Raw genomic sequence first — 12,329 nt, 5'->3', positions numbered from 1 at the left:
TTAAAACGTCCAGAACTTTCAGTAACTAATTCCACTTCTAGGAATTTTTCTTTAGGATATAATCAGAGATTTGTGTAATGACTATTGCATAAGGATTCCTAGTACTACATTATTTTTATAGTGAAAATTAGGAAAAAACCATAAATGTTCGTAGCAGGGAATTGCTTAAATTTTGGTTTAGTTCTGTAACGTAGTTCTGTAAAACCTTAACAAACTATGTTTTCAGAGAAAAATGACAAGGGAAAAGTGTGTGCTGTTAATAAAAAAAAAAAGGCGGGAAAAAACCCCCAAAATTAATTTATGTATTAGCTTTTGTGAAGAGGGAGTTTAAACCACCCCAGACTCTCTGGCAGAATCAAATTTGGCATATTTTATTGAGTAATATATTAGGAAGTAAAATAACTCTGTGTAATTATAAGGTCGTGCTCAGATAGGGGTGACTCTTCTCTTGCTTTTATCTTGCCAGAATTAAAATGACACTTTGTATCTTTGACTAATTCTTCTTCTTCTCCTCCTAAAAGTGGGTATATGAGAAAGCGGCATGGACAAGAGGGCAGAAGCTGTTGCCACTGGGGCAAGTATTCTCTCCTGCGATCTTTTTCTCTTTGTCCTTCTCTCTGGTGCCAGGAGCCTGTCATGGACTCTCCTTCCTTATATTAAAGTGGTAGGAGGCAAGATCCCAGTCCAGGCTTAGGAGAAGCAGAGAAGGTAGGGCCTTTGGTTTCCCCAGCACAAGGAAAAACAATCCTTCCTCTTGCTCATTAGAGCCATATGTTAGGGCTTGGGACCAAACACGAGGTAAAATCATTATGATCTAGCTGTCTCTTATCCTCTGGATATATTTATTTCACTTGGAGATCTTTCACATTGTAGTGTTCTAGGACAGGACTGGGTGGTTTAAGCCTTGATCTAATACTATCTTAATCTCATCAGAATTTCTCTTTGTCTCATCTCTCTCTTGAGAAACTGATTTTACAAATAGAGAATGGCCAGACCATATATAAAAATAGAACTCTGACTCGCAATCTGTAGCAATCAGTCTAGAAGGACAAACCACAACCTCTGTAGCAATCAGCCCCAAACAGTCAAGACTTAATCAATAACTGCCAGCTGCACTATTTTTTGCCCCTGTTTCCAGTTTAGCACTAACCAGGGGAAGCCAAATACACTGTCCTTTCCAATTACACGAGATGCCCTGATTCTAGTTAGCCTACCTCCAGCTTCCCTTAGGCCAACAATCTCCAATTGTGACATATCTGAACCTTCCCTTTTTGTTCATTATAAAGCTTTTTTACTCTGCTGCCTGCCTGTAGTGTCTCTGAACTGGAAGTAATGGTGGCTGACTTCCTTGCTCTAGCAAGCTTTGAATGATCGTCGCTTGTTCTATTTGAGTGGTCTTTGTTTCCATACTTTATCTGTGTATTTTCCTATAGGTATATGACTGTATAGAGAGAAATATATACCGTAAAGGGAGAACTATCTAGTATCTGTAGAAATATACACAATAATCATAATAAATATATATTGCTGTATTGGTTTCATATTGGAAAACTAAATGCGCAGGGTGGTCACGTTGGAACTCAAGGAAGGCCTGGCTTCCAGCACACTTTCAAGAAGTTGTAAAACTCCAGAAAAGAAGAAAAACTATAGGCTGGAATCAAAGAAGTCTCTGGGAGTGAGAAACTGGAGCAGAAGCCAGGTGGAGACAGGAAGTCAGAGGTCAGTGTGATTTATCTGTAGTGCAATACGATTATGTAAAGGACTAGTCTGGAAGTACTCTTGTGAGTAGAGAGGGAGAGAGACTGAAGGCAGGGATGCTAGCGAAGCCTCTCCAATAGGGTAGAAGAAATTCTGAGATCACTCAAGAAGAAGGGATAAAATACTACTTCTTTGAGCCATATTGTGATGGCTAATTTTATGGGTCAATGTGACTGGGCCACTGGATGTCCAGATGTTTGGTCAAACATTCTGAGTTTCTGTGAGGGTGTTAATGGATTAGATTAAGGTTAAAATCAATACTCTGAGTAAAGCAGATTTTCCTCCACAATGTGGTGAGCCTCATCCAATCAGTTGAAGGCTTGAATAGAACAAAAGACTGACCCTTTCTCAACTATGACAGGATTAGCCTGTTTGAATGCCTTCTGAGTGAAACATCAACTCTTCAGTTCTATCACAGCTACTGCCTGTTGGACTTAAACTATGGCATTGGTCCTGTAGATTTTAGACTTGGTCTTCATAATGACATGAACCAATTCCTTATAATAAATTTCTTTGCATATAGGATATTTTCTATATAAAATATAGAAAATTTATATATAGGATATATGTATATGTGTGCACCTGTGTGTGTGTCTAAAGGATATATATACATAGGCTACAGATAGGATATATATAGGTTCTGTTTCTCTGGAGAACCCTATGGTATACTATAGCATAGGAAATGTTTCCTGTTCTATAGGAACCATTTTTCAGGTTTGATTAGACTTAAAAGGCTAAGCTGGTATTTTGAATGAAGGAAATTGAAGCTTTTAAGCTAAAGAATGAAATCATTAGTAGAAATGGAAAAACAAAGAAGGCCAGAAATGATATGGGGCAGGGGAAGGAGGGGATTGGCTAGTTCTCTTTGGTCTATATTGAGTTTTAAACGACAGCAGGATATCCAAGAACAGCTGAGGAGCCAGCCTATAAAACATCCTCAGTAATGTTATTTGAAAGGAAAGAAAAGCACTAAGATATAAGTCTAATGAATTATAGAGAGACTGATTTCTTGAAACAATTATCCCCAGCTCTGACACCACAGGTTATCACCAGTTTTCTTAAGGAATGTCACCAAATTTTAATCAAAATTAATTTTAGTTTATTTTGCTCACTAATCATGATCTGAAACAGCACACACCAGTGGGGATGAAGTGGAATGAAGTAGTCTCTCATATACCACTCATATTTTGCAACAACAAGCAAGTTGTAATTGTTATGCAAAACTATCTAGATTGCCAGTTTACACTGAGCTCAGCGGGTGACCCCTTCACTCTCCAATTCTCTTTGCGTGTGCATAACCAGACTCAATGGTGTACAGAGGGACTGCTCAAAAACGTTGACTGTCAAATGCGTAAACATGAACCAGGGTTAGAAAAACAGGATTAATGCAGCCTGTCTAATGAGTGTTCTCTGCAGAATGACTCTTCAGCAAGGAGGCAAATGTCCAATAGATTCAAGAATGTAACTAGAGCAGCAAGAACAGGTCCACCGGTGGCGTCACTCTCCGAGCTGTCTGATGCCCTGCTTTGCGCTTCAGTCCCTGCACACTGAATCGTTAACCTTTGGCACTGTGTAGGGTTCAGCATTTCAGAAGTGTCTTGATTATGAAAAATCTGCCAGCACTAATGGGGAACCTCTGACCCAGGTGCCAGCCCAGCCTTACAGCTCCACAGCTGCTGCAATTTTGATTGAAAAACAGGTCTCTGGTGTCAGGAACAAAGTAACTGGGAATTGGGCCACCTGTAATAGTTACACTTTTATGCAAACCATGAAGATTCATCTTCTTTTCTTTTTTTTTCTTTTCTTCTTTTGCTGTCAAAGGACGGATTTTCTGCATTGTCTGAACACAACACATACAAATCACCATCTTCAACTGCCTTCTACTCATCCATTTCAGTTAGGGACCTACTGCGTGCCAGCTCACTGCTAGTTGCTGTTTTTTTGTTGTTTTCTTGTTTGTTTGTTTTTATGAGAAAGCGTCATGGTTACACACACCCACACCCACATACACTTGGATGCACACTGGTGCCAGGTGCTGTAAGTCACATTAATCCTGCCTGGTAGTCAGATAAGAGGGAAATCACTGTGGACTTGAGCAGCTGGGAAGGCTTCTTGGAAGAGGAGTAAGCGGCCTGGGCATGGAAGGATGAGTGGGATAGGCAGAGAAGAAGTGGAAAGGGCCTTTAAAGCTGAGAAAACAGTCTGGATTGGGGCTTTAAACCGCTAGAGTTCTGCTTGGAGGTCATGTTTACGTCACTAGTAATTAACGGGTAAACGGGTGACAGACCACAGCGCTGATTAAATATCAGCTTACCTATTTGTTAAGCCTTACATATTCAGGGGATAGTAGACAGCATGCTCTGGATTTTTCAGAAATCCTCCAAAATGAAATGAGCCCCCCAAACCCCAAACAACCTCTGTAAGAGCCCCACTAACATGTTTCTGTAGCTGTGTTTTTCCCAACTTCCTTTCGTGAAAGGACGTGATCATTGCGTGGTAGAACCACAAAAGTTAGGTTCGAGTTCCCAATGTGCAGTATGCCAAATACTGACACATCGGGGCTTAGGAGTAGAGAAAGGTTTATTTGATTTGGCCAAAGTGTGAGGACGAGAGACAAACTCTCAAATCCGACCTGCCTTTGAATATAACTGGGGGCTTTTACGAGTAAGGAAGGTATGCAGGAGGTGAGATCCCTCAGTGATGAAAGCTGCTTTTGTCCTTCTGTGATCAGACTTCTGGATGCCACCACGGAGGTCTGCATGACCTAAGGATCATTGTTCTTTAAAAGAAAAACAAGTTCATTCATCTTGCAGGCAGCCCCATGGGTAAGGATATGAAGTTAATCAGTTATGAGTGACTACCCTCTACCAAAATGACTATGTGCACGCAGTCATGCCTGGAGGAAGAAAAGGACAGAGAAAGGAAAATAAGTAAATCAAACACCTGATTATTTTTACCATATAGGCTTAGTTGCAATTATACTTCTCTTCTGAGTGAACATGAGATTGTTCTAAAGACTTTAACAAAGGTCTTTCAGCCTGTTCACTCAGTCAACACAATTTCTGAGAGCCTCTTCTAAGCCAAGCACCGTTCTAGGAACTGAGTATACCAGTGAAAGAAACAAAAATCCCTGTCCTTATATCACTTATTTTGTAGTGTCTGTAGTGGGGAAAGATGGTTTCTTAATAAAATTAATAAGTAATTTCTGTAATCGTTTAGAAGGTGATTAGTGACACAGAAAAGGTAAACCATACATGGGTTAAGGAAACAGGTGTACTAAGGTGTAGAAATGCAACTATTTTTCCTGATGCATTTCATGTTTTCATCATATGATTTTTATTGAGATATTCATGTGCCATAAAATTCATTCCTTTAAAGTATATAATTCATCACTATTGTCTAGAACATTTCGTCATCTGCCAAGAAACCCTGTACCTGTGAGCAGTCACTGTTCATTTCCTGCTTCCCTCAGTTCTTGGAAACCAATAGTACACATTCTGTGTTTCTATGGATTGGCCTGTTCCGGGCATTTCAAAATAATTGAATCATAGAATATGTAGCCTGTTGTATCTGGCTTCTTTCACATATCTCAGGGGTGTTAATCTTTTGTCTTTCCTGGGCCGCACTGGAAGAAGAATTGTCTTGGGCTACACGTAAAATACACTAACACTAATGATAGCTGATGAGCTAAAAATATTTCAAAAAATCTTATAATGTTTTAAGAAAGTTTACGAATGTGTGTTGGACAGCATTCAAAGCTGTCCTGGGGTGAATGTAGTCTGAAGTCCGCAGGTTAGACAAGCTTGACTTATAGTATTTTCATGGCTAATCCCTGTTGTAAGTTTTAATGGCTGTATAATAATCTACTCTACTGATGTGTCACATTTTGTTTATCCTTTCATTAACTGATGGACATTTGGATTGTTGCTACCTTTAGGCTATGACGAATAAGGTTTCTAAAGATTTCATGTGCGAGTTTTTATATGGCCATGTGGTTTTAATTTTCTTGAGTATATACCAAGGAGTGAAATTGCTGGGTCAAATGATGACTCTGTTTTAACATTTTTGTGGAACTTTCAAACTGTTTTCCAAAACAACTGCATGGTTTTTCATTCTCGGCTGCAATGTATGAAGGTTCAAGTTCTCCATATTGTCATCAATACCTGTTATTGATTATTGTTTATCTTTTTTATTATAGTCACCTAATGATATGGGACATATCTCATTGTGGTTATGATTTGCATTTCTCTTAAGGACTAATAATATTAAACATTTTTCATGTGCTATTGTAATTAAAATTATTTTTTAATTTCATTTTTGAGTCATGCATTGCTAGTGTATAAAAATAAAATTGAACTCTTTTTTTTAGCACTGAAAGATTTTTTTGTGGATTACTTAGAACTTTCTATATACAAAATCATATCATCTGCAAATAGAAATAATTTCCCTTTTTCTTTTCCAGCCTGAATGCCTTTTATTTATTTTTCTTGCCTTATTTCCTTAGCTAGAACCTCCTATATGATGTTGAATAGCGATGGTGATATTGGACATTCTTACTTCTGCTCTCTGGAGGATAGCAAGGGAATCAAATTTTAAATTAAGTAGTCAATGTAGACTTCAATACAAAGTAGCATTTGAAGACAATTGGAGGAAATTGAGAAGCACATATGCAGCTATCTGGGGGACGGGGAATCTTCCAAGAGAAATATGTACATTTAGGAGTTATTGATATAAAAGTTCTATTTAAAACCAGAAGTCCAATGAGTTCACCAAGGGAATGGAATGTGAAGAGAAAGAGAAAAAGCAAAGAATGAGCCCTGGGACACAGGGGGTTAAGAAGCCAAGGGAAAGATAAAGGAACCAGCAAGGGAGACTAAGAGTGAGAAACCAGGTAAGTAGGAGACGAGAGTACATGGTGTGCTGAAAGAGAAGTAGAGGAGGGAGTGTCAATTCTGTTAATACTTCACATCTTTTGAAGAACTGGGTTGGCTTCTTCAGCTTCTGAGAGATAGATAACATCTTGGTGCCCTTTCCTGTCAAATGAGAGTCTCCTGACCTTGGGTTCTGGGACTTGGCTTTCCACAGCTATGGAATGATGATGGACAGGCTCTGGCAGGTGTGGGTGGGTGGAGGGGAAGAACTGACAGAGCTTTCATACAGCTCCTCTCCTTGTGGTTGTGTTTGCTTAGAGGTTTGCCCTTGTCTCCACAGTTGTTTTGAGCTGCTAATCAAGTGTGCCAGATTTTCAGCTTCTGGTTTGCAAACTCCAATTCTGTCAGTTTTATCCCATTGGAGCAAGAGTTAATTAAAGCAAGATTAAAATGTTAATAATTTTAGGGGCAATATGGCAAAAGCTTGGAATCTCTGGAGGTTGAGTAAGAAAGTTTTCATGGAAACTGAAAGCATAAGGCAGTGAAAGAAATCCATCTAAATTGTCAAGCGAGTCTAATTTCAGTATTGAATATTTGCTTTTGAGAACAATTATGATTTTTCTCATTTGAAAAGAAGTTTATGCTGTTCCATTGCTCAGTGAGTATGCAGGCTGTTAAAGTCACAAACATGGGACCAAATACGGTCCAGGGATTTGGGGGATAATGTAAATTGCATCTCTCAGAGTTGTTTTCACAGCTTATACTCTGGCTAGCTGCATTATCCATATCTCTAGTCCTGACAATAGGAACCATTCCTGGCCTATTGCAGAAACTCAAAGAGTATTTATGAAACAGGAAAATGAAAAGACCAGCCATCTTGAGTTCATGGTTCTTCTTTGACTTCCTGTTCAACATTGCTTTAATATTGGAGTGCCAAGATTTTCCTTTGCAGATGTGTAAGAAATGGAATCTGCTGCCTTTTCTAGAAGAGCTTCTCATCATGCTTCAGAGGCCAGCCTCAGCTGTCAATCTTGTCTTGCGGTCTTCTCCTGTGCGTGTCTCTGAAGGGGACTTGGGCTTCCATTCAGCCCTTGCTACACACAATCAAGATTTCATTTCTGGGGTCAACTTCTCAACAGGGCAGTGCCCTTGATGTCTACTCTCTATTGGTGTGTCCCACACAGGACCCAAGCTCACATGACATTGTTCACAATATGTCACTGCTGTCTGGGGCTTTGTGACCCAGAACATATTGTTTAAAGTAATGAGTGTGAAAGGAATGGTCTAGAACAGCCTATTTTGTGTTAAAGAAACCAAATACATGCTCCACAGTGGCAGCAGATGTGTGGAGGTTTTAAACCACTGCTCCTTTACAGAGCTGCCCATCTGCATTGGACTTGATGCTTTGAACTATGGTTGCTGCAGTCTAGTTTCCTGCAGGCATTCCTTGCTATGTGATGCTCACTTCTGATTTGTAGCTGCAGTTCTTTTTCCTGATAAATATGTGGTCCCATGCTTTGAGGGCTCTGAGCAACCTCAGGGAAGGAATCAGTCAGCTAGAGAGGAGGTGGCAACTCCACCAGCTGAGCTTAAAAAAATGGATTAAATGAGTGAATACATGTATAATACTTTAGCATAAGTCTCAAGTTATCACTATTAGGATTATCTGAGGATTTTTTACAAATGGTCCTTCCCTGATCTCCAGGCTGGATAGCTTCCATTTAACCCTCAAGTTGCATTTTTTGGCAGCCCTCCTCCACATCCATGCTGTGTGCTCCTGGAGGCCGGCTTGTATGAACTGACTCCATCCTGCCCCCCTTCACCCCCTCATTCCCATTCCTTCTTTCTGTGGCTTTGGGTTGGGTTCAGCCAGTGAGGACCCTGGAAGGAATTCTGTAGAAGGAGGAAGGAGAGTGCATGCTGTGGGCATTGTTTCCTTTCTGCCTTGTAGGGTCACCTGAAGTTTGTTGGCCTTGGGCAGGAAGGTCACAGCTCCTGTTAGACAGCTTTTCCACACTGATTCTCTTTCTCCAGGTTCCTATACCTGTCCTCTCCCATGGACACTTCAGGCCTAGAGGTGGGAAGGCTCACTCTCAGCCTCAGGGTACCACAATGTCCCTTGCATCTTCCCTACATTCTGCCTGCTCTCTTGCAGAGAGTCCTTTTGTTAATCACTCCTTTAATTACTTTATTTGAGTGTTCCATCTGTTGCTGGGTAAGACTGAATAATCCATATTCCTATTGATTTTCACCATTACCAAAGCAAAGCAAGGAAGCCTACATCCCTTGCCTCTTCTGCTGTTTCTGGCTATACTTCATTGGCCTCTTTTTTCCTTCAAGACTTCATTATCCTGAAACCATTTGATGGGGCAATTAGTGTGCTCGTCTCTGTTTTGAATGTGTTACCCAGCCATTTTTTAAATGAAAGTTTGGTCCAAAAGCAAAGACAGATCTCAGCAAGATTCATCAAGCAGTTTGCAGCCACCCTCTTGAGCTGTCACCATGAGGCCTCACTGAGCTCTGCTTCTGCCTGACAGTCACCTTTCTCTGAGCATGCCTTACATAGCAAGTCTTAATGCTGATAGAATCTGGCGCTGAACTTGGAGTTCAAGTGACTAGTAGTTGATGCTGGAAAACACTTAGAGAACTAGATGAGAAGAATTTTAGAGTCCTAGCCAACTCTGAGGATCTCCAGAAATTTGAGAAGAGGACTTTATAGTTAGAAGACCTCTGTTTATATCCACAGCATAGACAAAGGAAGTTTGTATGTAATTGTCATGTGTTTACTTCCCTTCACCCCACTTCTTCTCTAGACCTTCTAATACCTGACATAGTTCTAGATACACAGAATGGGCCTGGAGTCCATCAGCTTTCACCTTCTTTGTTAGCTAATGAATTTTTTTTTGCCATATAGTGAGACTTGAGCAGCCAAAATTGTCACTAGCTCACAATACATATTCCCAGGGAGTGTCTTGGGCCAGTCAGAGAACAGAGGCCATTAAAAAGATGTAATACTAAGTTATGGTGGAGTACTCATTGAAAAAGTTGAGAGGTCAAGTAAGGTAATCTAATGAGCCCTCTCAAGACCACACATGTCTTGAGAAGGCCTGAGAAGATGCTCCAGAGATCTTAGAGTTGGTTCAGAATCATCACTCTACCATATGAAACAAGCGCTCTTGATTATATTCAATGGGAATTTGAATGCATATTGTTTTCCGTATCTGAATAGGCCTAGTTCTCTGTCTGCCATGACAGACAATGTACTTCCTATGCAAATAATGGCCTGTGATGAAAAGTGTTTGTCAAAAAGAAAGTTAACACTCAGGAAAATTAAAAATAATCTTTCCAATACAGTTTTTTCTCTGAGAGAGAGTTGAGACCTACCTACCTTATTTGAGGTTTGGTGAGAGGTCTAGTCTTCTCAGGGGGATAAAACCTAATCTTGTATGCTACGTAGGAATATACAAATGCAAATCATTTCATCAAAGATTTTAGCCACTATGTAATAAATGGATCTTTATTTAACACGTATTAATGCTGATAGGATATTGAAGCCATGGGAATGTGTTATGCCAGTGAGGGAAAGGGCTAGAAGAGCTTATGTATTCATATGTGGATTTCTCTGACTGACTGAAACTTTTAGGCTCCTTTCTCTGATATGATTAATTCTAGAATTTTTAGCTTTTTAATGTGGTAATGCAAACATCAACAGGATCTAGGTGTGAGTGCCTCAGACGGTTCAGATTGGGCAGGAGTCTATTTCCTGTTTTGATTCCAGGTCCTTTTAGTGACAAAGCCCAGTGTTTTATTAACTGTTTTCCCTAGAGCTGTCTGTAAAGATAAAGGATTTAGGAAATGTTCTATGGAAACTCTATAATTCTTGTTTTAAGACATAGCTGATGTTTCAGAGTTCATCACTCTTTAAAAATTAAATAATTTCTCCAGTTGCATGATGTAATACTTTTCACACTGAATTTATCTTTCCACTCTTTGTCTAATCCTGAAGCCTCCAAATGTTTTCTATTTTCTATCAATTTGGTTTTAAAAGCAAAAGACTTATAGTCAATTGAGACATGAGGCTCTCACTGAGTTTCTTTTCATTACCATTCATAGGATGTTAAATGGGATTTGTACTTAGTACGATCTTTTGGCTATGTTACTCTTTATACCTATGTGCAGAGAGAATTGCCCATCTATCCCTACTCCGTGTTTCAGTCTAAAACCAGTCCTTGATCCCTGGCAAACAATTCTTTCAAATCCAAGGTTAATCCATTTTCAGTGGCCTTTGATGTGAACACTGCTAAGTGGCTTAAAAAGTGTATTTCCACTCATTCAGTCTTAGTCACCTCAGGTCAGGGTAATTTGCCTTGGAGTTCTGGTTTCCAGTGAGGGTGCTGGGGACCCCAGAAGGACATGGAGCCTTTAGCAAGGCATGTAAATCCATATACTCTTCTGGCACATATTTTTTTCTGGTTTTGTAGCATACAAACGTTGTTACTGATATGCTGATGTGCCTCAGCGATGTGAAGCAGCATCAGGCAGAAAAAAAAAATATCTTGCACATTTATGTACTAATCTTTGAAATGCATACATTTGTTGATAAATTCATGATTTATAAAATACAAATTATCTTAAAAGAATTGCAGAATTCATAGAATCTTTTTAAGTAGAATGTATAAATCAATAAATATTAAAATTTAGAGAAAAATCATTTGTTGACATGTTAGAGGAGACTTACTCCCCACAGAAGTTGGTATCTCTGCTTTGGAAGAAGGTAACAGATACTGGGTCAGCTGGAGGACCCCATTTTGATGATAGGAGGAAGACAACATTCCACTCTGCAGCTCCCCAGAATTTTCCTACAATAGGTGCAGGTCACAAGGATACTGCTGGTCGATTCAGCAATACCCTGAACCCAAGGATATTGATTTACTCCACCCTTTTATTATTTGCTTCTTTCCAAAATCTGGATGAGTAACTTCTGTGGGTCAAGTTAGGTATTGGCTGAGTTATCAGCATTTATTTAGTAACCAGTCCATCTGTTAGTAGCTCTCCCTTGTTCATAGCCAGTCAAATTGCTCCTGACTAGAAGCAATAAAATAAGATTAATGCTTTTGAAAATATACCTTGGTTACAGACTGTGACCACTTTATCATATCCACAAGTGTTAACTGTTCTCACTGTGGGGGTCCAAGTTGGCAATATATGTCACAGTACACGATGAGAGGTAAAGTGCTAACCAACTGCAATCCTTTTTATTGTTATGGAAGTATAACACTTGCTCCTTGATCTGAAAACATAACATCAGGCTGATGAGGTACGCAGAATATAGAACATAAAGATGTTAACATCGGTGGCACCACAGAATAGGAGGTGGAGGCCATTATAGGCTGGGTTTGTTGGGAAAGGTTTTAGGTAAGAAATGGAACAATAGATAGGATTTAAAAAATGAGAAAGGAAGGTCATGGGAGTGCCTTCCTTGCTTGGCAGTGCACTCAGAATTTTACCTGTATTGTGGCACTTAATGTTCATATTAGCTCTATAAGGCAGGAAAATTGTTATCCCCCATTTTACTGATAAGAACACTGAGTGTTGGAAATTAAGTGACATTGATTCCAAGTTTACACAGATTAAAACAACTGCAGAGCGAGGGGTTGAATCCAGAACTATCTCCCAAGTGCATTAAGAAAATAGATTTTA

This window comes from Mandrillus leucophaeus, unplaced genomic scaffold (genome assembly GCF_000951045.1).
Source record: "Mandrillus leucophaeus isolate KB7577 unplaced genomic scaffold, Mleu.le_1.0 Scaffold1058, whole genome shotgun sequence".
Lineage (NCBI taxonomy): Eukaryota > Metazoa > Chordata > Mammalia > Primates > Cercopithecidae > Mandrillus > Mandrillus leucophaeus.
This window is presented reverse-complemented; position numbering follows the sequence as displayed.